Source organism: Mustela putorius, unplaced genomic scaffold, assembly GCF_011764305.1.
Source record: "Mustela putorius furo isolate JIRA1106 unplaced genomic scaffold, ASM1176430v1.1 tig00000145_pilon_pilon_pilon, whole genome shotgun sequence".
Classification (NCBI taxonomy): Eukaryota; Metazoa; Chordata; class Mammalia; order Carnivora; family Mustelidae; genus Mustela; species Mustela putorius.
Genome location: NW_025421294.1, coordinates 40020145 through 40043602, shown reverse-complemented (window position 1 = coordinate 40043602; position 23458 = coordinate 40020145). Strand labels below are relative to the sequence as shown.

The following is a 23458-nucleotide window of genomic DNA, read 5'->3' as shown; positions in this document are numbered from 1 at the left end:
ATTGGTGTAACACAAAATATTACCCACGGTTAGGAGGTGGGAGGCTGTGCTCTTTCTTGTAGATGGAACTGATATTTTTCTAGCAGGAAGTAGATGCTTTCTAGTAAAACGGTTGTCTTAATGAGGTCCAGGAGAGACTAAGAGGTCTGACTCAGGTCAGATACTCTGACCTGACCTTGAGGAGCATGCAGTCTGGTTAGGAATATGTGTGTACAATACAGGAACCAATGATATAAGATGGTGTTCCGGGCTCAATTAGGCGCCACTGCACAGCAAGAAGGCCCAAGGCACCGGTGAGAGGGAGAGAAGAAAGGGCAGTGAGAACACAAATCCCCTGGAACCTACTTCCTTTCTTCTAGCTGACCCCTCATAAAAACCAAACTGTTACTCAGCCTGTCAGTCTGATACCATGCCTGGCCACAGCAATTGTGCCTGCTCAGCACTCCCACAGATGGATATCATTTTCCAGAATGGAGGGCAGAAAAATGATATTTTTCTTCTGCCATGATAACATCCCCACAATTAGGGGAAAAATAGCCAGGAACTGATATTTTACAAGGTCACGCTTCATTTTCTCTGGCTTGATGCAGCCCAGGGAGGAGGGTTTAGTTTCTAAGAAGCCAGTGGGAACTCTGGGGGATGAGTATCTAGTAGAGTCTGTGCCCCTGAGTTTGATGGGTCTTCTGCAGAGTCTCCTTAAGTGGGAGAATATAAAATTGTACAGCGAAATGGTTTAACATGCAGCCAGTCAGTGAGGTTTTGTTGGATCAATGAAGGCCAACTCTGAGTGTTCCCTGCTGGGCTTCCTAACGCCCTGGGACACTCAGCTGAACTATCTATTAAGACTATTTTCCCAAGTCATTTGTGTTAGATTATAGGCTATAAACTGCTTATTGTTGCCCGTCCGCCGTAAATATAAAGCAATCATTTTTAATGCAAGCAGCTGTTGGGCTGGCTTCTCCAAGATGCTTTGCCCAGGGACTCACATTCTGCTGTTTTCTCCTTCATCAAGTGCTTTTCTGATTGTTTTTCTGCTCTGCTGCATACCACACACGTGGTGGTGGTGGGGGGGGTATAAATTTTCCTTGCAGAGCTTTGTTTGGACACATGGTTTCTAAAAATATCCAAAAGGAATTGAAGGTGCAGAGGGGCAATTTAAGTCGTAGGAAATCTGGTGACTCAAGTCCTCAACACGGCATCTAATTTCTTAAAATGACCTTGGAAGCACCAACTCATTTTTTCTAACCTCCTGTGGTAAGATCTGGAATTTTGGATTATATGTATTGATTAAAAAATTCTAAATGTGCCAGGGTACCAGGCTAGATGTTGGGGATGTAAAAGTGAGCCAAAATTGACATGGTGCCTATTCCCTGCCTCTCCCCACCCCCAGTTTTACTGAGGTATAATGGACAAATAAAATTGTAAGATGTTTAAAGTGTACAATGTGATGATTTGATAAACATACACATTGTGAAAGGATTCCCCTAGTGAGTTAATTAACAGGCCCATCACCTCATGTATTTCCTCCCCACCCCCCTTTTTTTTGGCAAGAACATTCAAGTTCTATTCTCTTAGCAAATTTCCATTATATAACATAGTATTATCAACTAGAGCAACTATGTTATACATTCAATCTTCAGACCTTACTCATTTTTTAAAAGACTTTATTTATTTATGTGACACAGAGAGAGATCACAAGTAGGCAGAGCAGCAGGCAGAGAGATGGGGGGGGGGGAAGGAGGCTCCCTGCTGAGCAGAGAGCCCGATGCAGGGCTCGATCCCAAGACCCTGAGATCATGACCTGAGCTGAAGGCAAAGGCTTAAACCACTGAGCCACCTAGGCGCCCCCACACCTTATTCATCTTATACTTCAAATCTGTACCCTTTGACTAGCTCTATTTCCTCCACTTCCCAGTCCCTGGCAACTATTTTTCTACTTTCTGTTTCAATCCCCTGCCTGTTATAGTCTAGTAGGAGAGACAGTCTGATCAAACAAATGCATAAATTGTGATATAAATATGAAGGAAATTTAAGAAACAAATAAAATGCCCAATCTAGTGATTTGTGGAGATTTTCCCAAGCAAGGAGCATTTGAGCTGAGGGTAAGTTGAGTGAACTCTGCAAGGGAAGTGGAATAATGAGGACAGGATTTCTAGGAAGGCTTAAAGGCACATTCAATGGGAACGAGCATTGTAAAAACTAACTTAAGGGCAGGGTACTAGATGCAGAGGAGACAAACAGCCCAGTGGGGCTAGAGAGGCAAGCAGGGTCTAGATCTAGCAGGGCTATGGAGCCCTTGTGAAGAAGAGCTTGGGCTCCACCCTGAGACCAATAGGAAACCACTGGTGGATGTAGCCCTTAAGACGTTAGGAGGTAACTGCTGGTTTTCTTGAATCATACTTCAGTGAAATGTTGGGATAGTTTACAGAGGGAATTATTTTCCTGTGCATGGTGGAGTTAAAGGGACCAAGGCAAGATGTTAAGGCACCCAAGCAAAGCTACAATGAGAAGCCATTTTTACCCCTAGGCCTGAAGAGGCAAGGGGAGGAAGCAGTGACAGCTGGAGCCAGGATGGTGAGTTGCCCTGCAGAAGCTGTGGTCATGGAGTATCACAGATAATGACAGAACTGCAGCATTCCATTGGGAATAAATATTTCAAACTCTCTTGCCTTGTGCCCTTCAGTCTCCTGCTGGATCCTTCATTGACTGAACCTAAACAGAAGCCAGAAAGCCAAAGGAATTAATTGAGATCAGCATCCTCTCCCACACCCCAAACAGGTGCAAAGAAGGGAGGTACTTATTAACACCCTTTCACAAACGAGGCAAAAGAGACTCAGACAGGTTAGACAAATTGCCCAAGATCCACAGATGGTAAGTGGAAAACCCCAGACTCAAACCCAAGTCTCCCTGCCTCTATACACCTATGGTCTTAACCACTACTCTATACTGGTTCTCACCTACATGGCACAGCATTATGCTGGGCCCTTTTGTTTGGGGTTGGGAGGGAGACTTCAAAGAGTAGGAAGTGGTAAACAGTCAAAAATGGCAAGAATCAATCCTTTCCCTCCCTGTGTGCATGTACTCTTCATGTCAAATGAAGTTGTCTAATTTCCCTCTTCTTGAATCTGCCTCAGTGACTTTATTCTAACCATCTGAAATCTGAGATTTCTGAGGCTAGGTCACAAAAAGATTTGCAGTTTGCTCTTCCATATGCTCCCTCTTAGAGGACAGCTGCCATGCTCTAAGAAGTCTGTCCCACATGGAGAGGTCACAGGTAGACATTCCAGGTGGAGCCTCAGCTGAGTTCTAAGCTGAGAGCCAACAATAAATGCAGCCAGTATTAGTGAGCTGTCTGGGACATCCAGGCCAGTCGAGCCTTCAGATGACTAGCCTTAACCACCATCTGATTATAACCACATGTGAGATGTCTAAGCAAGAACTACCTGGCTGAGCCCAGCCAACTCAAGAACTGTGAGAGATACTAATACATTGCTTTAAGCTGCTAATTTAGGGGTGGTTTGTTATGCATTTATGGATAGTCAGAACATAGGGTAAGGTTTCTGACTTCATGGAAACATTATTTAGATAAATAGGACATAAGCATACCACACGCACACCCTCTCCCATGTAAGTGTTAATAAGGAAACTTATTTTTTCTGGAAACTCTCCTTCCTCTGCACAAATCTGGATGTCACTAATTCTTGAGCCATCTCCTTGTTAGTCTGTAAGGCTTTCCCTTCCTGTGAATGCCTCAGGGTACAAATGAAAGGCCCAGACAGGGAAGATGGGGAGTACCTTGTATCAAAGCTCCCTGCCTTCCCCTCCATCCCAGCTTCCGGCCCCTCCTGCTCTCCACCAGTATGGAATAAAGGTGTGGAACATACTCTAGGTGCTACAGGACTCAGACAAGAAGAAGGTAAACCAAGGTTGAAGCAAAGGAAGATTTGTAGGAAAGCTTTTATTAGAGAAAGGAAATAAAAGATTCATAAATTATCCTAGCCCAGGACTAGAGGTAAGCCTGGGTCTAGCAGGGTTTCTCAGACTCAGCATTACTGATCTTTTGGACCAGATAATTCTTCGTTCTGGGGACTATTCCATGCATTATAGGATGTTTAGCAGCATCTCTGGTCTCTACCCACTAGATGCCAATAGCACCTCTCCACCAGTTGTGACAACCCAAAAGAAGTCTCCAGACTTTGCCAAATGTTCTTGGGGGTGGGAGGAATGGCAAAACTGAAAACCTCTACCCCCTCCCTTCTTTCACTGAAGACATTCCTTCTCAGATGGTGAGAAAAACCTGTGATTTCCTGCCACAGCTCTCTTTCACCCTTCCAGGTACATGACCAGCACCAAATTCTTTTATCTGTCTCTACCAGGTTCCCCTCTCCCCAGTCTTCCTCTGGCCAGATGGCACTCAGGCTTTCTGGGGGCTTTTCAGAGACATGACATGGTATTTCAGTCTGAGGCCATTCTATACCCCAGGCTAAGAATGATACAGGCCAGATTAATGGGTGAGCTACTAGGCAGCTGTCCAGAGCACCAGTCAAGAGGGGCTCCCAAAATGTTATTGGCATAAAACTAGAGTAGGGATCCAGTTAACTCAGCTCTCCAAACACGATGGTTAACAAAACTGGTGAGGCATAAACTGGTTTGGCTGCAGTTAAACACTCCCTATTGCTGCCAACCTCTCTCTGTTGATATTATTTTTGGTGGCAGTACATGGTGCATACAAGCCTTCACCACTAACTTTGAGACTGGCCCTCTGAGAGTTCTGTGTAACCAACCAGCCTGCTGAAATTCTGAAACTGAAAAATTCATGATGCTGTATGTGGTCTTTTCTGGGGATGGCTTCTTAAAATGTCTACATTTAAAGAGTTTAATATGCCTCCTCAAGAAATTGTCTAGTTCAAAAATCATGTGTAGTATGTACATGGAAAATATTTCTTTATCTTAAACATAAGAAAGCATTTACTCTTATTATTTTTTCCATTCCTATTAAATACTGAACAGACGTATAAGGAACAGACAAAATTGTGTAAAAAGGATCCAGGTTATTCACCTGACATGTCCAATGTCTCAGTCTGACAGGACTGCATGCATAGTGTTGTTGGGAGGTGAAGGGACAGAAACTCATAAAAATTGCACTGGATTTGTACTTCCCTGATGGCAAGTGACGTGGAACACTTTTTCATGTGTCTGTTGGACATTTATATTTCTTCTTTTGGAGAAGTGTCTGTTCATGTCTTCTGCTTATTTCTTGGCTGGATTATTTATTTTTGGGGTGTGAGTTTGATAAGTTCTTTATAGATCTTGGATACCCATCCTTTATTTGTTATGTCATTTGCAAATATCTTCTACTATTCCGTAGGTTGCCTTTTAGCCTTGTTGACTATTTCCTTTGCTGTGCAGAAACTTTTTATCTTAATGAAGTCCCAATAGTTCATTTTTGCTTTTGTTTCCCTTGCCTTTAGAGACATGTCTTGCAAGAAGTTGCCACGGCTGACGTCGAAGAGGTTACTGTCTGTGTTCTCCTCTAGGATTTTGATTGACTCCTGTCTCACATTGAGGTCTTTCAACCATTTTGAATTTATCTTTGTGTATGGTGTAAGAGAATGGTCCAGTTTCATCTTTCTGCATGTGGCTGTCCAATTTTCCCAACACCATTTATTGAAGAGACTATCTTTTTTCCATTGGATATTCTTCCCTGCTTTGTCAAAGATTGCTTGAACATAGAGCTGAGCCATTTCTGGGCTCTCTATTCTGATTCATGGATCTATGTGTCTGTTTTTGTGCCAGTACCATGTTCTCGTGATGGTCACAGCTTTGTAACATAGCTTGAAGTCAGACATTGTGATGCCCCCCACATTGGTATTCTTTTTCGACATTCCTCTGGTGATTCAGGATCTTTTCTGGTTTCATATAAATTTTAGGATTGTTTGTTCTAGCTCTAAAAAAATGTCAATGATATTTTTATAGGGATTGCACTGAAAGTGTAGATTGCTCTGGGCAAGATAGACATTTTAACAATGTTTATTCTTCTAATCCATAAGCATGGAGTGTTTTCCACCACTGTGTGTCTTCTTCAATTTCTTTCATAAGTGTTCTGTAGTTTCTAGAGCACAGATCCTTTACCTTCTTTAGTTAGATTTATTCCTAACCATCTTACGGTTTTTGGTGCAATTGAGATACCCCCTTACACTAGTTAGAATGGCTAAGATTAATAAGGCAAGAAACAACATATGTTGGTGAAGATGTGGAGAAAGGGGAACCCTGTTACACTGTTGGTGGGAATGCAAGCTGTGCAGCCACTCTGGACAATAGTATGGAGTGTCCTCAAGAAGTTAAAAGTAGAGCTACCCTAGGCCCAGCAATTGCACTACTAGATATTTACCTCAAAGATACAGATGTAGTGAAAAGAAGGGGCACATTCACACCAATGTTCATAGCAGCAATGTCCACAATAGCTAAACTGCAGGAGGAGCTGAGATGTTCTTCAACAGATAAATGGATAAAGAAGATGTGGTTCATATACACAATGCAATATTACTCAGCCTTCAGAAAGGATGAATACCTACCATTTAAGAGAAAGGACATGGATGGGACTAGAGGAGATTATGCTAAGTGAAATAAGTCAAGCAGAGAAAGACAATTATTATACGGTTTCACTCATATGTGGAATATAAGACATAGTGCAGAGGAGAATAGGTGAAGGGAGGGAAAACTGAATGGGAAGAAATCAGAGAGGGAGCCAAACCATGAGAGACTCTGGACTCTGGAAAACAAACTGAGGGTTGAGGAAAGGGAGGTGGGGGGAATGGGGTAACTGGGTGATGAGTATTTAGAAGGGGCACGATGTGATGAGCACAGGGTGTTACACACAACCAATGAAATCATTGAACATTATATCAAAACTAATGATGTACTATATGTTGGATAATTGAATTTAAATTAAAAAATTGCACTGGAAACCTTTTCTTTTTACTCCCATTTATTTCCATGTAAAAGCAGATCAAGATGAATCTTCAAAGTAATTTTAAAGTATAAATAAGTATACTTATTTTACTAAAGTAAAAATAAGAAACAGTCTGAAATTTAAGTCAGGAAATCGGGAAGAGCAGATTATCTATCTGACCTTAGGGTCTTGAGGAAGACTGGGTGCTAACTGCAAGTATAAGAGTCTCAGATCTTTTTCAGCTCCATTAGGTAAGTCCAACTCCTCTTGTTTGAATTAATAATTCCTTAATGCACTGGCCAACCACTCTCTCCTGTACCACAGGCAAGAAAATGCTCATCAGTTATTGGGGTTGAAGAAGTCTCCCTGCTGTATGCTTCCTTTGTGCAATCTCAAGATCGTGAATGTGTTACTCCTGGTCATGCAAGAAACAGAGGCCAAGACAGAATTAGACATGCAAGAGATCCACTAGAAAATGTCTGTAAGAGATGCAGAGGAGCAGTTTGAGAAGGTAAGAAGAGATATCTGACCACAGTGCAGGGCTGACCCTGTGCAGGCCAGAGGGAAGGAAGGATAGGCAGCTGGGTTGGCAGAGTCTCCGAATATAGCACAGAGCTAGGACATTTTTGGCCAAGCTGAAGGAGAGTCCTAGAGCCAATGTACCTAGCACCTCATAAGTATGGGCCTGCCTTAGTACCCGTCTTGTGCTCAATCATCGGGTGAGAGTAGCCCAAGGGAAGCAAAGCCTCAGAGCAGATGGCATTGTAGATTTGAAGCACAGCATCTGGGGCTGTTTATCAATTATAGTTACAATGACACAGTAGGAATTCTGAGTGGTGCATCTTTAAGGCCACCATAGCTATGGAAGCCCTAGTGCAGCAGAAGGCCATGGGTGAAGAGGACAGTAGAGGAAGGAAGAGGGATATCAGCAGTTAAAGGAGGCTGAGACTGATTTGACCCAGTTCTGCCTGAACCCAACTTACACCTTAAATGAGGGTTGGGACTACTTAGAGGCTTCTGACTCCCGAGTCCCAGGTGAGCGCCAATAGCCACCAAATCAGCTAGTGAGTAATAGCTTGGAAAGCAAGCACCATTGACCATATTTTACCTAAAAAAATGTAATTCAGGTTCCAAACAACCAATTTTCAATTTGATTTTGGGATTGCAGACATACCAACACAGGGGACTGTCAACAAGAGAGTATTTTCACTCTTACAATGAAATAGCAATTATCAGAGAATATCCAATAGTACGATAAGATACCTATCTTTATACAACTGATACTGTTATGTAGCTGAGAAAACACAATGATTTCTCTTAGAAATATTAAGTGCCTCATGTGTTGTCAGGAATTGTCCCAGATGCTAGAAAAACAGATAAACATATTTGGAGTTATTCAAAAAATGAAAAACTAAAAAATGCAGGTACAAGTCATAGGGAGATAGATTTAGATTTGAAATGCCAAAAAATATCTTAAATTTTTTCAATAATTCTGTTACACATCATCTTCCATTGTGCTTCCCAGGTCTCTGGTCATACAGCTGTTGTCCCATTGATTGCACTGTATTCCAGTTAATTATTTAAGGATTTCTTTTCTCCTGAGAGTTTCCAAAATCTCTAAGGAACACATGTATTAATTCACTAATTAAATAACTCATCGCTCATATATTTATTCAGCAAAGGTTTTTTGAGTGCTTTGTGCCTGCTGTTGGTATCTGGGGAGGCCAAAATAAATAAGACAGAAGACCTGTCCTCCAGGAGCTCACAGTAAATTAGGGAGAAAGATGATGAGACATCAGTATAAATCTGAATAGTGTGTGCTATGGTAGGTATTTACTGAGAAAAGCAGGAGCATCAGGAGGGAATACCTTGTTCTGCTGGGGGGTGTCAGTGAAGGAAATTCATCATAAAATTGCTGACTCTTCAGCTGTATCATGAAGGACAAACAGAAGTTATCCAGGATTTTATCCCTAGTTTCCAGCACAAAACAAGTCCTCAATTCATCTCTGCAAAAATGAATAAATGAATGATACATAAATAGAGTGTAACTGAGAGTATTTTTTCCTGACCAGCAATAATTGCCTGGCATCCTGGTAACAGCACCTCACTACTGGCTCCAGAAGTGGGCCCATGACCCAGGTCATGGCAATCCCATGAACAGCTCTGGTCAGTGACTGGTTCTGGAGACTGGACATGGTTGAACTTGGTACAGTGAAACTCATCTAAAGACCTGCTTGAGCAACTGAAGGATAGACTCTCTTTTTGCTGACTGGGAGCTGTGAGGCTGTCAGTCCGGGGCATCTGGGCACCTCTTGGCTGAGAGAAGTCTGCTGAGGGTGAGCAGGGAGCAGGGGTAGCGAGGGAGAAATTGTGTCCCGGTAACGTTTTGGCTCCTGGATCCGACAGTATAGCAAGTAGGTCTACTCCTTAACTGTCCTTTGGGTGATCAGTAAATTACCTTTTGGGGGTGGGGTATGTATGAGATGGGGTTTAAGCCAGTTTTAATGGGCTCTTCTATTACTTGTGGCCAAACATGTGTTAACTAATAGAGATAAATAGCTATTTATAGTATAAATTGCTTCACAAATTACTGAGTTCTTCACTTCCAGAATGGTTCATTTAAAATCAAGCCTATCAGAAAAGGAAATGCTACATTACTAGAGAATCCTAAGTCTTTTTCAGCTTTGCTGATTGAGCTTAGGTTTCTGTCTGTTACCTGAGGAAGAGAGTGCTTGTGAAAGAGATAGAGATAGAGAGAGAGACAGGGGTGGAGGAGAGACTTGGCACCATAACATCATCAGATTGCCCAGCATCATTTCAGAATTACAATTTACTTCTTGTGAGTGACAAAATATACCAGAAAGAACTGGCACACTAAAATTTTTATTAAAAAGAATTAACAAATGTGCAGGTTGCCTGAGAGAAAGAGAGGTGGCCCCTGAGGCATAGCGGCTGAAAAAGATATTTCTTCTTTTCCTTCCTTTCCCTAAGTGCACATCTAAAGGAGGAATTACTATCAAACACAACATCCTCACCACAGTGACAACCTTGGCAGGGACCAGAGGAGAAAGTGCCCACTGGCCCTGTTCCCAGGGGTCTGAGTCAAGAAGACAGGAATCTGTGTAGCACATCTGGGGCAGGAGAGCAGACGTCTAATGGAAGCCTAGGACCAGAGAAGGTATGTTTTATGAAACAGAAATACAAATAAATAGCTGATACCAGAAGACAGAGCTTCTCCTGACTATTTAGAAACCACTGGACTCTGGTTCTATTTTTAAAGATGACATGTTCCACAGAACCAGTTTTCTCTGTTACTAATTGAGGCTAAAGCATTAACATATTCTAGGCACATGTGGGAAGGGATGAGAAGTGGGTTCAGGGCTCCGACCTCTTTAATGAAATCACTCTGCATCTGAGTCAGGACACATGCAGAGGGATTTGTACTTTTTCCTCTCAGTAACTAGGAGAGACATAGATGCATATTCTTCCTCTAGATTTCTAGCCCTTCTCACCTTCCTGTCAGTTTCATCTTTCTTCTTTTTGGCTGGTCTGCCACCCCTACCTCTTTTTCATTCTCTTCTAGCAGAGAACATGCCTGGCTGCTTAAGGGACATGGATTCTGGTTTGGAACTGGCTATTCAACTTCAGGTGTCTTATTTAATCTCTCTGGACTCCAGCTTTCTCATCTGAAAAATGGGCTTAGATAAGTGTTTATCCAATTCATGTTTCCTAAAATATGAAAAACTGGGTTGCCCACATGGATGTTGAAGACCCTGAGGCCTATTTCAGTAAAGAATCATATTCAGCTTTGTTTTGTCAAGGATGGCTCAAATTCATCTGAAAACAAAATCTCTTAAAAAAAAAAAAACAACAACAAAACAAAACATGGGGACACCTGGGTGATACAGTTGATTGAGCGTCCAACTCTTGGTTTTTGCTCGGGTTGTCATCTCGGGTCCTGGGATTGAACCCCATGTTGGACTCCAAACTCAGTGAGAAGTCTGCCTGAAATTCTCCCTTCTTCTTCCTCTGCCCTTCTTCCTATGTGCTCTCTTTCTCTCAAATAAGTCTTAAAAAAACAACATGTAGCTACATGTCACTATTCCATGGTATACAGGTTGAAAATTGCTGGTTTTGGGCAATCCTTGGATTGGTTCTCTAAACTTTCTTTTTACCATCCTTCCATTTAGAATAGTTAGGAACAAAAATTACATTTCTCAGACTTGGGTAGCTAAGGTTTTGTATTTGGATTACATCCTACCAATGAAATGAACTCATGGGATATGGGGAAGACATTTTCATTTCTTGCCCAATCCTGATGGATACACTAACCTAGACGAGCTCTAAAAGTCTTGTTCAACTCTATGGGATTTTTATGCTCTCTATATAGACCATACCTCTTCTTAGGCAAAAACCTCATTTAGCTATCATGAATCTGGTTTATTTATTTATTTATTTATTTATTTATTTTTTCTGAGTTGTAATACATTCCAAGAAAGAGACCAAGGACAAATTAAGAAAGAGTGAATGCTAGCTGGGGGTCATCTTGCTTTGAAATTTCCATCATCTTCTATAGTTCATTTCTGATTTAGTGTGCTATAGTTCATCTTGGGGTCTTACAGCAATTCCAAAAAAAAGAGAGGCTTGCTAAAAAGTTGGAACTATAACCATGATGCCCCATTATGAGGCCACCATAATGAGGCTGGGTTGAGCTGGGTACACAGACTGTTTTCCTTCAGCATTCCCTGTTAATTTTATTGGGATGATTATATTTCTCATCACATTTCAGGAGCATCTTAAATGCTGCTCCACTTCAAGAATGCAGTCTAGGATGGACAGAGCCTAGCTCTGGCTCCCTGATGGCTTCCTAAGCAGCTTGGTCAGGACAAATAACTATTGTGTCTGTCCCTTTGATTATCTGGGTCTAAAATCAACGAAGCAGCATTTTCCCTAGCTGCCAGTGCTTTAGATAAAGAGCAGATCTTGTATGTAGTGTGGTGAGTTTTAAAATTGAGCTTTTTAAGTGAGTGTCAGATGTTACCAAACTCACTCTGGAACCTGATTCCATGAAGGTTAAACCCTGGAAGCTGGACTCATCAAAACATGAGATGAAGAGAATTTCTGGGTGGATGGTCCTTTGACAAAATTGGAAAGTGGTTAAAATGTGTCTTTTTCTCCTTCCAAATGACAAAAGTTCAGGTTTCCAACTTCTAGCACTAGAAAGCTTTCCCTATTCTCCTCTGCCCCTTAGAACTGTGCAGTGTTTTAAGTCTGTCCTTCTCAGAGCAAGGAAAAATAGTAAGTTCATTTATCCTGAGGCTGTTGTTTTAACCCTGGCATCCCATCAGTCCTGGATAGTTTCAGAGAGCATAAATGCCAGGGTCCCACAGCTAGAAGCCCAACAGTTGGTCTTGGATGGGGCCCACATATACTAAATATTCCAAAGCTCCCAAGGGTTGAGAACCACTAGGGTATTGATAGCTAAACATGCCTCTTCAAAGAGAATCATGGAAAAATTTCCAGGGATCAACTAATCTTCTCCCACTCCTGCTCAAAATTTCCATAAAGCAGATTATTGCCATTCACTTTCATTTGCAAGCTTCAAGGTAACCAAATCAGAAGTACAGCTCTTTCCATAAATAAGAAGCTCATAAAATCTTGAGATAATGCCAAGGTTAGTTCAACATAAAGCTTCTATCTAGTAGCTGGTACTTTGTTCTAGAAATTCTGTGCCCATTCTGCTTCCTGATTTGACTTATACTCGATTATCCCACCCCTGAATACCCTCAGAACGTGGTTTTCATCCTTTTTCCGGTATCCTGTTCTTCACCTAATCCTCCAGTACTAACCTGATGACAAACACATGGGCTTTGAGTTAGATCTTGTACAAGTTTTGACCTCACCACTTTGTAACTCAGGATCCCTTGGGAAAATTATTTGGAGCCTTGGTTTCTTCATCTGCACAGTAGGAATGATGTTTCTTATTCTATCAGTTCAGACTTTTACACATAGTAAATATTCAAAATTGTGAGGCTTCTTTCCCTTCAAATCTCATTGTTTACTTTGTACTTATTTCTACCTATTGTTTATATGACCATAGCCCAAAAGGTTTTTAAAAGCAGGATTTAGAATATCAGTATAAAGATGTTTTAGGCACAGTAAGACCTCTTAGCTCCCACCATAAGGGGTCTGACCAAGGCATTCAGGACAGTGATGGGATGGTGGAAACTAATGGGATTCAGTGGGAGGAGTGATTTGAAGAAACCCTTGGTAGTCACCAGTGGGAAGCTGAAAAATAAATCCAGAGAAGACCTGGAAAGGGCAGACCACCAGATATCCAAGTAGGAAGCAGAAATCCTGACTGGAGTCTGTTTCAAACCACAGACTCTGAATTTAGGGAAGAAAGCATTAAAAACAATAAATTACCTAAAATGGCAAATTTAAGATTCAACTGCCTCAAACTGTAACAACTTAGGCACTTGTAAAAGAGAAATATTCCAGATGGCAAAGTGGAAGGATGAATTATAGAGAAGGAAGTGGCTAATATCCTGTGCAATACAAAAAAAAAGCTTTCCTTGCAGGAGCCAGGCTGGGGAGACTGGTGTCTCTGGAGACAGAAGTGGGGTGCCATTTGATCAGGGTCAGCTGGCCCCACTGGCCAGCCCTAGGTGCTCAGGGTTCAGGTTTGGTTTCAAATTGCCTTCTGTCTTCTAAGAGATTCTGGAACAAATGACCTCGGTGTCTTCGGAGGGGCAAATAGAGTGACTACCTAATATGCATAGGACTTTTATTTGACTTGGTCCATCTGACCTCATTATTTAATTCAGGATCCCATGGGCCTAGGTATGATTTCAAATTGCATCTTTTTTTTTTTAAGATTTGATTTATTTATTTGACAGACAGAGATCACAAGTAGGCAGAGAGAGAAAGAGAGAGGAAGCAGGCCCCCCGCTGAGTAGAGAGCCCTACACGGGGTTCGATCCCAGGACCCTGGGATCATGACCTGAGTTGAAGGCAGAGGCTTTAACCTAGGTGCCACCCTAGGTTAAAAGGTGAGAGCCACCCAGGTGCCCCTCAAATTGCATCTTATACTTCTTATCTTATACATCTTATACTTATATTTTTCATCTTTTACTTCCCTTTATATCAGGTCACTCCAGCTCTGGAACCAAGGGGATTGAATCTGAATGGGTAAACTGGAGACAGGTGAAGGAATCCAACTGCATCCTTGTCAAAGGGGCCTTAGTTCTGGCTTCTTAAAATGTAGTCCTCAGACTGCATGATCTGACTGACTATATGATGCCTCAGTATCACTTCTGAGATTACTTGAAATGCAACACCCTGGCTGCTCGATAGCAAGCCATAGACACTAGTCTTTGTTCTGCAGGATGAGAGTTAAAAGTGGTCAAGAATAAGGCTTACTTCAAGAGATAGCATGTGAAATTTAGAAAAAGATGAGAGGGTAAAAGATTACTATACTCAGAAATGCTTGGTAACTCAGGATAAAAATAAGTACAACACACCTAAATACAGGATGATAGTGCATGATCAAAGGAGATGTCATTTGTCAGATTGTTTATTCCTGTAGAGAAGGAGATATGATAGTCTGTGCAGCTTATGCTTATGAACTCCCAATGTATGGCATGAAGGTTGGCCTGAAAAATTATGATGCATCATATTGTATGGGCATGTTGCTGGTCCACAGGCTTCTCAACATGTTTGGCATGCACAAGATCTATGAAGGCCAACTGGAGGTGACCAGAGATGAATACAATATGGGAAGATTGATGGTCAATGTGGTGACATCACCCACTATCTGGATGCAAGGCTTGCCAGAACTACTACTGGAAATGAAGTTTTTGGGGCACTCAAGGGAGCTGTGGATGGAGACTTGTCTACCCCTCACAGTACCAAATTATTCCCTGATTATGATTCAGAATGCAATGAATTTAATGCAGAACTACAATAGAAGCACATCATGGGTCAGAATGTTGCAGATTATATGTGATACCTAATGGAAGAAGATGAAATACTTATAAAAAACAATTCTCTCAATACACAAACAATGTAACTCCAGACATAATGGAGAGCATTTTTAAGAAAGCTCACACTGTTATATGAGAGAATCTATTCTATGGGAAGAAGCCTAAAAAAGAAGTAAAAAGGAAAAAAGTGGAACTGTCCCAAAATGTCTCTTGCCCAGGAGAGAAACTGCATAGCTCAGAAAAAGGCTAGCTTCCTAGCACTCAGGAGTGGGCTGTTGAGAGCTAATAAACCAAACCATATTTTTCTATTAAGATTTTTCAGGTAAAGATAATAGATTTATTCATCAAGCAGCTAAAAAAAAAAAAAAGAAAAGAAAAAAAGAAAAAGAAAGAAAGAAAGAAAAGGAAATCTACCAAATCAGAACCTGCATTGTATTATGATCTGCTAAGATGTTTCATATGTATGTTAAGGTATGAGAAACAACATACTCATAGATTTTATATGCAAAGGAAGAATACAGACCCCCAAAGAGCCCTGTATGCATCAGAAAGGACATTGCCTATGTCTAATTGTTTCAACAATAGTGCACGTCATGGAGTCTACACGTTCCTAATAGCAATGCCTTGATGCCTAACAATAAAGGCCTTTTGGCCTGAAACAGGGTCCATAAGCAAAGGGCCATCCAGCACTCCATCTCAGCCTCAGCTGTTATGTTCCATTGTTTCTCCTCCTCTCATGGCCAAGTGGAGGAAAGTCATAACATGACAGAAAGTTGTATAAAACTGGTTTGCTATCACATTCAGAATAGTTCAGATTCCTTATTGTGGTCTCATAGGGCCCCTCATTCTCTGGGCCTGACTACTTCTTAAAATTTATTTCTTGCCCTCTGTAATGCTGCCCCAGCCATTCTGGCCCTTTTCTTTCTGGAACACACCGAATTCATTCCCAGCTCCTAGCATTTCCTGTTTCCTCTATGAGAATGCTCTTTCTTTCTTCCTGTCAGCATTGCTGAGTCCTCATCGCTATGTCTCAGCACAAACAATGCTTTTCTAGAAAGACCAAGCCTGCTACTCTGTTTGAGATGCCACCTCACCTATTTTGTCTCTATCAGATTATGGGATTTTTCTCATTGAACTTAGTATTACCTGGTACTCTCATGTTTATATTGACTGATTTACTTCTCCTCCCCTACCACATATAAGCTTTAAAAGAGCAGGGAACAGATTCCTCTCCCTGACTGCTACATCCCAAGTGTTTAGAATAATACCTGACAAAGTATTTTTTCAAAGAATGTTTACTGAATTTGAGTGAATGATATCACTGGGGTGAAACTACTGGCTTTTCAATTATTTGTGTATTCCTGTGTTCTCTACTCTAATCACTCCACTCATGCCCACAGATAGCTCAGAAGGGCTTAGATGGCAGAGCCTGAGTCAATCATATTTTAGGTCTGGCCCACAAAACTGAGATAGGTCACAATGTGGTCACTTCAGGGCTGTGTAGTATTCCAATTCAATACAGGTCTGTAAACCCTTATTGACTGCCTGTCCATGTACAAGGTACTGTGAAATACAAAGGCAAAATATAAACGCCAAAGGCATCCCAGGAAGGCAAAGAGGCATTTACAAAGGTATAGAAGCAAGAAAGGGGGTTGGGAGAACCGCAAAGCTTGGTGATACCAAATGCAAAGGGCATGCACAGTTTGAATAGACAGAAGAAAAGAAGGTTAGGGAAGGAACCAGAGTGCTTGTAATAATACATATCTTTGAGGAGCTGGACCTACTTTATGTTCGAGGACAGATGCAAATATCTCAAATTCTTTTTAGTTGAAAAGAGCCAGCAGTGAGTTTAGCTGAGAGCATGTTGCAACCTCTAGCCCTCCTCTGTGCTCCCTTTGGGTACCATGAGCACTATACCCAGCAATCTCAAAAGCCCTCACATGCTGGACCCATTAGGCACTGCATACTCCACTGTCTGAGTCATTTCCCCTCTGCCAATAGTGACAAACCCAGAGGAACTCTCCACTAATTGAATCTGAAATGACTCACTCTAAACCAGGGACTTGAAACTTGAAAATCTCAGCAGCAATACCTTGGTGGTAAGACTCTTGGTTTAAGTTGTCTGGCTTATTGTCTGGGGAGCCAGTGGGCATAAGGGGATAGAGTAGAGGGTATCTGGGAGGAGGACTTTTGGATTTTCTCAGAGAGCTGGAAAGACAACGGCATCCACTGTATATCATTGATTGTTCGAGCTCCCAGCTGGTTGCCAAGTGCTAAAAAATGACACTCAGACACGTTTGGCACACCTAGTTTTGTTTATAATATTTGATGCAGTATTTAAAAATAAAGAGCTTTCACATTAAATTCTCAGATTTCTGGATTCTTTCAAAGATTTAAAAAGACCTGGCAATAACCCACTACAAGTGAAGAGTGCGTGCCTTTTATACAGGCTGTATGCTCCCCAGGTTTCTGTGGTCTACACCTCAACTTTTACATTCCTAGTGCTCCTGCACTTATATCCAGAATGCCTCATTGGTTTATTATCCCTTTTGGCTCCTATAGGATTTCAGCTTGCAACCCCTATTCTGACACCATCATTGAGAGGACAGACTTTGATGACATTTTCAGTAATAGGAATGGACCTCAAAGTATGATCATTATGGAAAATTTCATCTGATCAGTGCTAAGAAATTTATTAGAAAATAATATAATAAAAGGGCATGAAAATGACCAATCTCTACCCTCCATTTCTTCTCTCCTAGAAGAATTCTTAATACTTACATTTCAGGCTGGGGTTATGTTTTCTCTACTGTCTTACGTTCCTCATGATAATTACATCCTGGTGTATATTAAACTAATGCCCAATAAATAGGTAAGGAATGATACAGTGTTGCTGGTCTAAGTCTTATGCATCTGGTATCCTTCCCCAGAAGAACCTGACACCCAGGGTTTGACATCTTTTGTTCTTTTTTTCAACCATTCATATTTTAATGGTCTCCTTCCTTCCCTATGTACTTATCCACCTATTCTAATAAGCGTTCCATGGCTTCCCCAAGTTGGAAATATTAGCTTTCTATGCTTTATTTAAAATTGGTACTGTAACTTCCTGAGTTTTTATTTCCCTCATGGGAAAAGCAATATCTACATCATAAGATCATTATGTACATTACGTCTGGGTGTGGTGAAATAACCATTGCAAACACTTATATATCACTTACTATATGCCAAGAACCCTTCCAAGTGCTTTGTGTATGTGACTTATTTAATCTATACAACATTGTTGTAAGGTAGGTACTGATATTATAATCCCCATTTTACAGACAAAGAAGCTGAGGCAATAAAAGCTTAACTAACTTGCTCAAAGTCACAAATCAAAAAGTGCTGGAGATGGACTTCAAATGCCAGAAGCTGGATCCAGTATGCATGGCCCTAGACACTAAATAATACTGCCTCTCTTCTGAAGTGAGGTCTATAATACATAGCCATATTCTTTGTGATAAAATAGAAAATTGCCTTTCCTTAACCCATTCTTACTAGTGCTATTTTGCATTGTTAGTTACATATAGCTGGATTAGATCCTGTTTGCTTTTAAAGATTGAATTGATTAGCTGAAGAGAAAGGTGGGGAGAAGTCTTAAATAAGATAAATAAAACTAGAGGTGGGATAAAGAGGAAGTCTTTCCTTCATTTGCCTTATTTAGGCAGTAAATTCTTCAGGCAATAACACTTGAAAAATAGCTTTATCAGCAGATCCCTCCTGAGAGTTCTTTGTCATCCAGAAGGACCCTACATCCAGCCTAGTTGCAAAACATCCCTGAGGCCAAGGAAAGACTTGGAACTAAAAGAATGCAAATGGCGTTGGTTTTCCATTTCATTTTCAGATATGGATCTATTTCCCAATCTTACCTGTACAATTTGGTACAGACTCTCTTATACTTGTCCTTAGTTTCTTCATTTGTGACATGGAAGATTGGAAAAGGCCATGAATGGCAAACAGATTTGCTTTTGTAGGCCACATCCAATTGATTAGTCGTAAGTGCCTTGGCTATAAGCTTACCGTATATGAAGTATAGATATATCTGTCAGCATATTTTCTAAGAATTTGCCTCCCTGGATTAGATGACTCCCCATGCTCCCACTCAATTTTATGCTCACGTGAGAACAGCTACAAGAGGAAAAGGGAATAAGAAAACAAGAGATACAAATAAGATTTAAAAAAAAATGATGAGGGAAAAAAAGAGTATGTCTGTCGAATTACCATTTATACTGGAAGCAGTGAAGAGCAGGATTGATATTGCAGAAAATCCAGTCAGTACTGTGGTAGATAAATATGAAAGTAATGTAGAGGAAAAATAGCAAAGTGAAGACTATGGCTAGGAGTTAGGTGTGATTATAAAAGGACAACATCAGGGATCTTTGTGGTGATAGAACTCTTGTATCTTGACTGTGGAGGTAGAAAATGGACCAATGCATGTAATAAAATTACAAATAACTAAGTATGCATACACACACAAGGAATACAAGTATAACTGGAGAAATCTGAGTAAGATTGGAAAACAGTAGAAATGTCAATATCCTAACTGTGATGCTATATTATATTTTTGCAAGATACTACCACGGGAGAAAACGGAACAATCAGTATATGTAGAAAATGTCAATATCCTAACTGTGATGCTATATTATATTATATTATATTATATTATATTATATATTATATTTTTGCAAGGTACTACCATGGGAGAAAACTGAACAATGGGTATATAAGATCTCTATATTTTTCTTACACCTGCATGTAAATCTACAATGATCTCAAAGGAAAAGTTAACTCACACACAATAAAACAAAACTATAAGAATATTTAGAGAATTAGAGATAAGAGAATAGATACACTATCTAATAGATACACAAAGATAAGAGAATAGATAAATAATACATAGACAAATAGTATTATAAAATGGAACTAAAAGGTAAAAAGAGATTAAAATGTTTCTATGGGGAAAAAATGCCAATACTCATGGATTTAAAAGACTCATCAAAATTTTAGGCATAATGAGAGAAAATACATTTTATTTATTTATTATGCATGTCACCATACAGTACATCATTAGTGTTTGATGTAGTGTTCCATGATTCATTGTTTGCATATAACACCCAGTACTCATGCAATACATGCCCTCCTTAATACCCATCACCTGACTCACGAAGCCCTCCACCCCCCTCCCCGCTAAAACTTTCAGTTTGTTTCCCAGAGTCCATGGCTTGTCTCCCCTTCTGATTCCCCACCCCCTTCATTTTTCCTTTCCTTCTCCTAATGTCCTTCATGCTATTCCTTATGTTCCACAAGTAAGTGAAACCATATGATAATTGTCTTTCTCTGCTTGGCTTAATTTATTTATTTGCCAGAGACAGAGGGAGAGAGAGCGAGAGAGCACAGGCAGACAAAGAGGCAGGCAGAGGCAGAGGGAGAAGCAGGCTCCCTTGCCGAGCAAGGAGCCCGATGTGGGACTCGATCCCAGGACCCTGGGATCATGACCTGAGCCGAAGGCAGCTGCTCAACCAACTGAGCCACCCAAGCGTCCCTCTCTGCTTGACTTAAAAACAGTGTCAAACTTTCTGTATTAGGAGGCTTGTAGCCAAAAATGATAGTCCGATGAAGAAGCTAGGAGCCAAGAGCTTGTGAATAGCCCTGGGGGCCACAATGGGAATTCTAAGCCAATGGCATTAATAAGCCCTGCCCCATGATTTGATTTAGGCATTCCATTCCCCCCTTAAGCCATGGACTGGTGACAAAACTGAAAATGCTACTGAATCACAGTGCCACATGAGGAACATTTGCACTGAGAGAGAGATGAGATAAAGTTTCCTACCATTCTGAAGGATTCCCTACCATTCATAAATGATTTCTTAAAAAACATAAAAGTGACTTTTACAGTTATTACTTAGATGTAGATCTAGACACAAAGCATTCCTGTATTTATCCCAGAAATGTTTCTTTAACCTTAAAGGCCATGCATTCAGTCAATGGACATTTATGGACGAGGCAGCAGAAGATACTACACATGTATAGAAGTACCGATTTAACATGACCCCTACCCCCAAACAGCCTCTTAGAGATAAGCATGTAATACTAACAAAAAAGGCTGTCATTTATTGTTATCTGCATTCCAGATACTGCATAGGTGTTTTATATATTATTTAATTTAATGATCTCAATTATTCCACTGAAGACAGAATTAGGATTTTACTTCATGTTTGCGTGATCCAATGACTGTGATATTCTCTATGCTCATTGCCCACCATTTTTCAAGATGAAGGTCAAATCATAAAGCTACCATGATATATTTTATAAATAAGTATAGATTGATCATTCATTCATTCATCAACAGATATTTATTGGCATCATCTATGTACCAGGCTTTATGCTAGGTCCTGGGACACAATGGACAGGAATCCATCCCCAAGGATCTTCAAGTCTGATAGAAGAAACTGGTATTATTCAAATGATCAAATTTATGTATAACTATATGTATCCATAGCAAATGCTACAAAGGAAAGATACGTGTTACTTTGAGAGCTTATAAGGAACCAATTTGACCTATTCAGGGAGTTAGAGAAGGTTTTTCAAAGAAGTGACTCTTATTTTTTATTTATTTTATTTTTTAAAAAGATTTTATTTATTTGACAAACAGAGATCACAAGTAGGCAGAGAGGCAGGCAGAGAGAGAGAGAGAGAGGAGGAAGCAGGCTCCCTGCTGAGTAGAGAGCCCTATTTGGGGCTTGATCCCAGGACTCTAGGATCATGACCCGAGCCGAAGGTAAAGGCTTTAACCCACTGAGCCACCCAGGAGCCCCTAATAATGCACATCTTTAACTCAATGGAATATTATACTTCCTTTGACTCTTGTACAGTGCCTGATATAATACTGAGCTGGTCAAAAGTGGAATAGAAAGAGTGCTGCCCTTCAAATAAGGACACTGAGTTTGTAACTAGTTCTGCTATGTACCTGAGCAAGAATGACTTTGAACAGTTCACTGTTCTATCCTATGACCACATGACCCCTGAGGTTCCTCCCAGATCTACATTTTCTCTATGCAACAGCTGCTTGCCAACGGCTCTAGGAAGAAAACTTTAAGGCTTTTCTCTGCTAGACAGAGTGCCTTGCAGAGAGGTATGGGGACCACCCATACTTCTCCAGGTAGAAGGCAGTAGGGAATATGCCTGGAAGCCATACAGTTCTGAATAAGAGATAGAACACTGAAGACTCAAGAAATTGAATAACAAAGGAAAGTTTGTATATGCCTCATGTTAGCCAGAGTTAGGAGCAATGCAAGGGCTATATTATGGGTTGAACTCTGTTTCCTTCCAAAAGGTATTAATGTCCTAATTTCTAGTAACTGTGGATGTGAACTTATTTGGAAATAGGGTCTCTGCAAATGACCAAATTAAGATAAAGTCATTGGGATGGGCCTTAATCTAATAAGACTGTGTCCTTATGAAAAGGGGAGATTTGGACATGGAGGCAGACACATACAGAAGTACATCAAGTGGGTGCCTGGGTGGCTCAGTGGGTTAAAGCCTCTGCCTTCAGCTCAGGTCATGATCCCAGGGTGGTGGGATAGAGTCCCAAATCGGGCTCTCTGCTCCGCAGGGAGCCTGCTTCCTCCCCCCTCTCTCTCTCTCTGTCTGCCTCTCTGCCTACTTGTGATTTCTCTCTCTGTCAAATAAATAAAAATTAAAAAAAAAAAAGTACATCAAGTGAGGTCACAGAGGGAGAACATCATCTGCAAGCCAAGAATGTCTGAGGTCAACAGAAGCTTGGAGAGGAAAAAGATTCTCCCTCACTGCCCTCAGAAGGTACCAATTCTGCTAATACCTTGAGTTTGGACTTCTAGCCTCCAAATTTTGTTTCAGCAGACTCAAAAAATTACTATGGCTGTTCCTGAGAGAATTACATTACTACAGTGATTCAGAGTCTTTTACCTAGCATCCTCCTCTGCTTCTGAAAGAGCAGCAGATTATTACAGGCCAGGGGTTGGAAATACATAAAATTGAGATTACAGTTTGTCCTCCAACACTCTCCCACATCTGCTTTCTACACCTGGCAATTACTTCTCATGTCTCTGGCCTCAGGTACCAGTATCCCACTCTGTCTTCCCATAGCCAAGAATACCTTCTAGTGCTCTCCTCTGAGAGAGTTGAGTTTTACTCTCAACCTTAAGTTCATTCTGCATCCTCCCTTCTCATTGGCCTTTATCTCATGTGTACTTTAAAAGTCAGTTTTTGGCACAGGAAAGGTATGGGGAATTTTGTGTAACAGGTGATAAATCTTGTGGGTGTCTGACAGAACTTTCCAATGGGTGAAACACCTTTTAGTATGCAAGATGGATTACTTCCAGGAGCCATTCTGGTGAATTGGAGGACACTTAACATTTGGTTTGATGGTTAAGACAATGTGGGACTTCCTCCATCCAAAATCTTCTTTCTCCTATATTGGCTTTTATTTTCATTCTGAATTAATAGT

General features: G+C 40.8%; 1 pseudogene; it reads left to right on the top strand.

Moving 5' to 3' along the window:
* Positions 1-14086: 14086 nt before the first annotated feature.
* On the top strand, positions 14087-18159 carry LOC101684362 (annotated as a pseudogene).
* The last annotated feature ends 5299 nt before the right edge of the window (positions 18160-23458 follow it).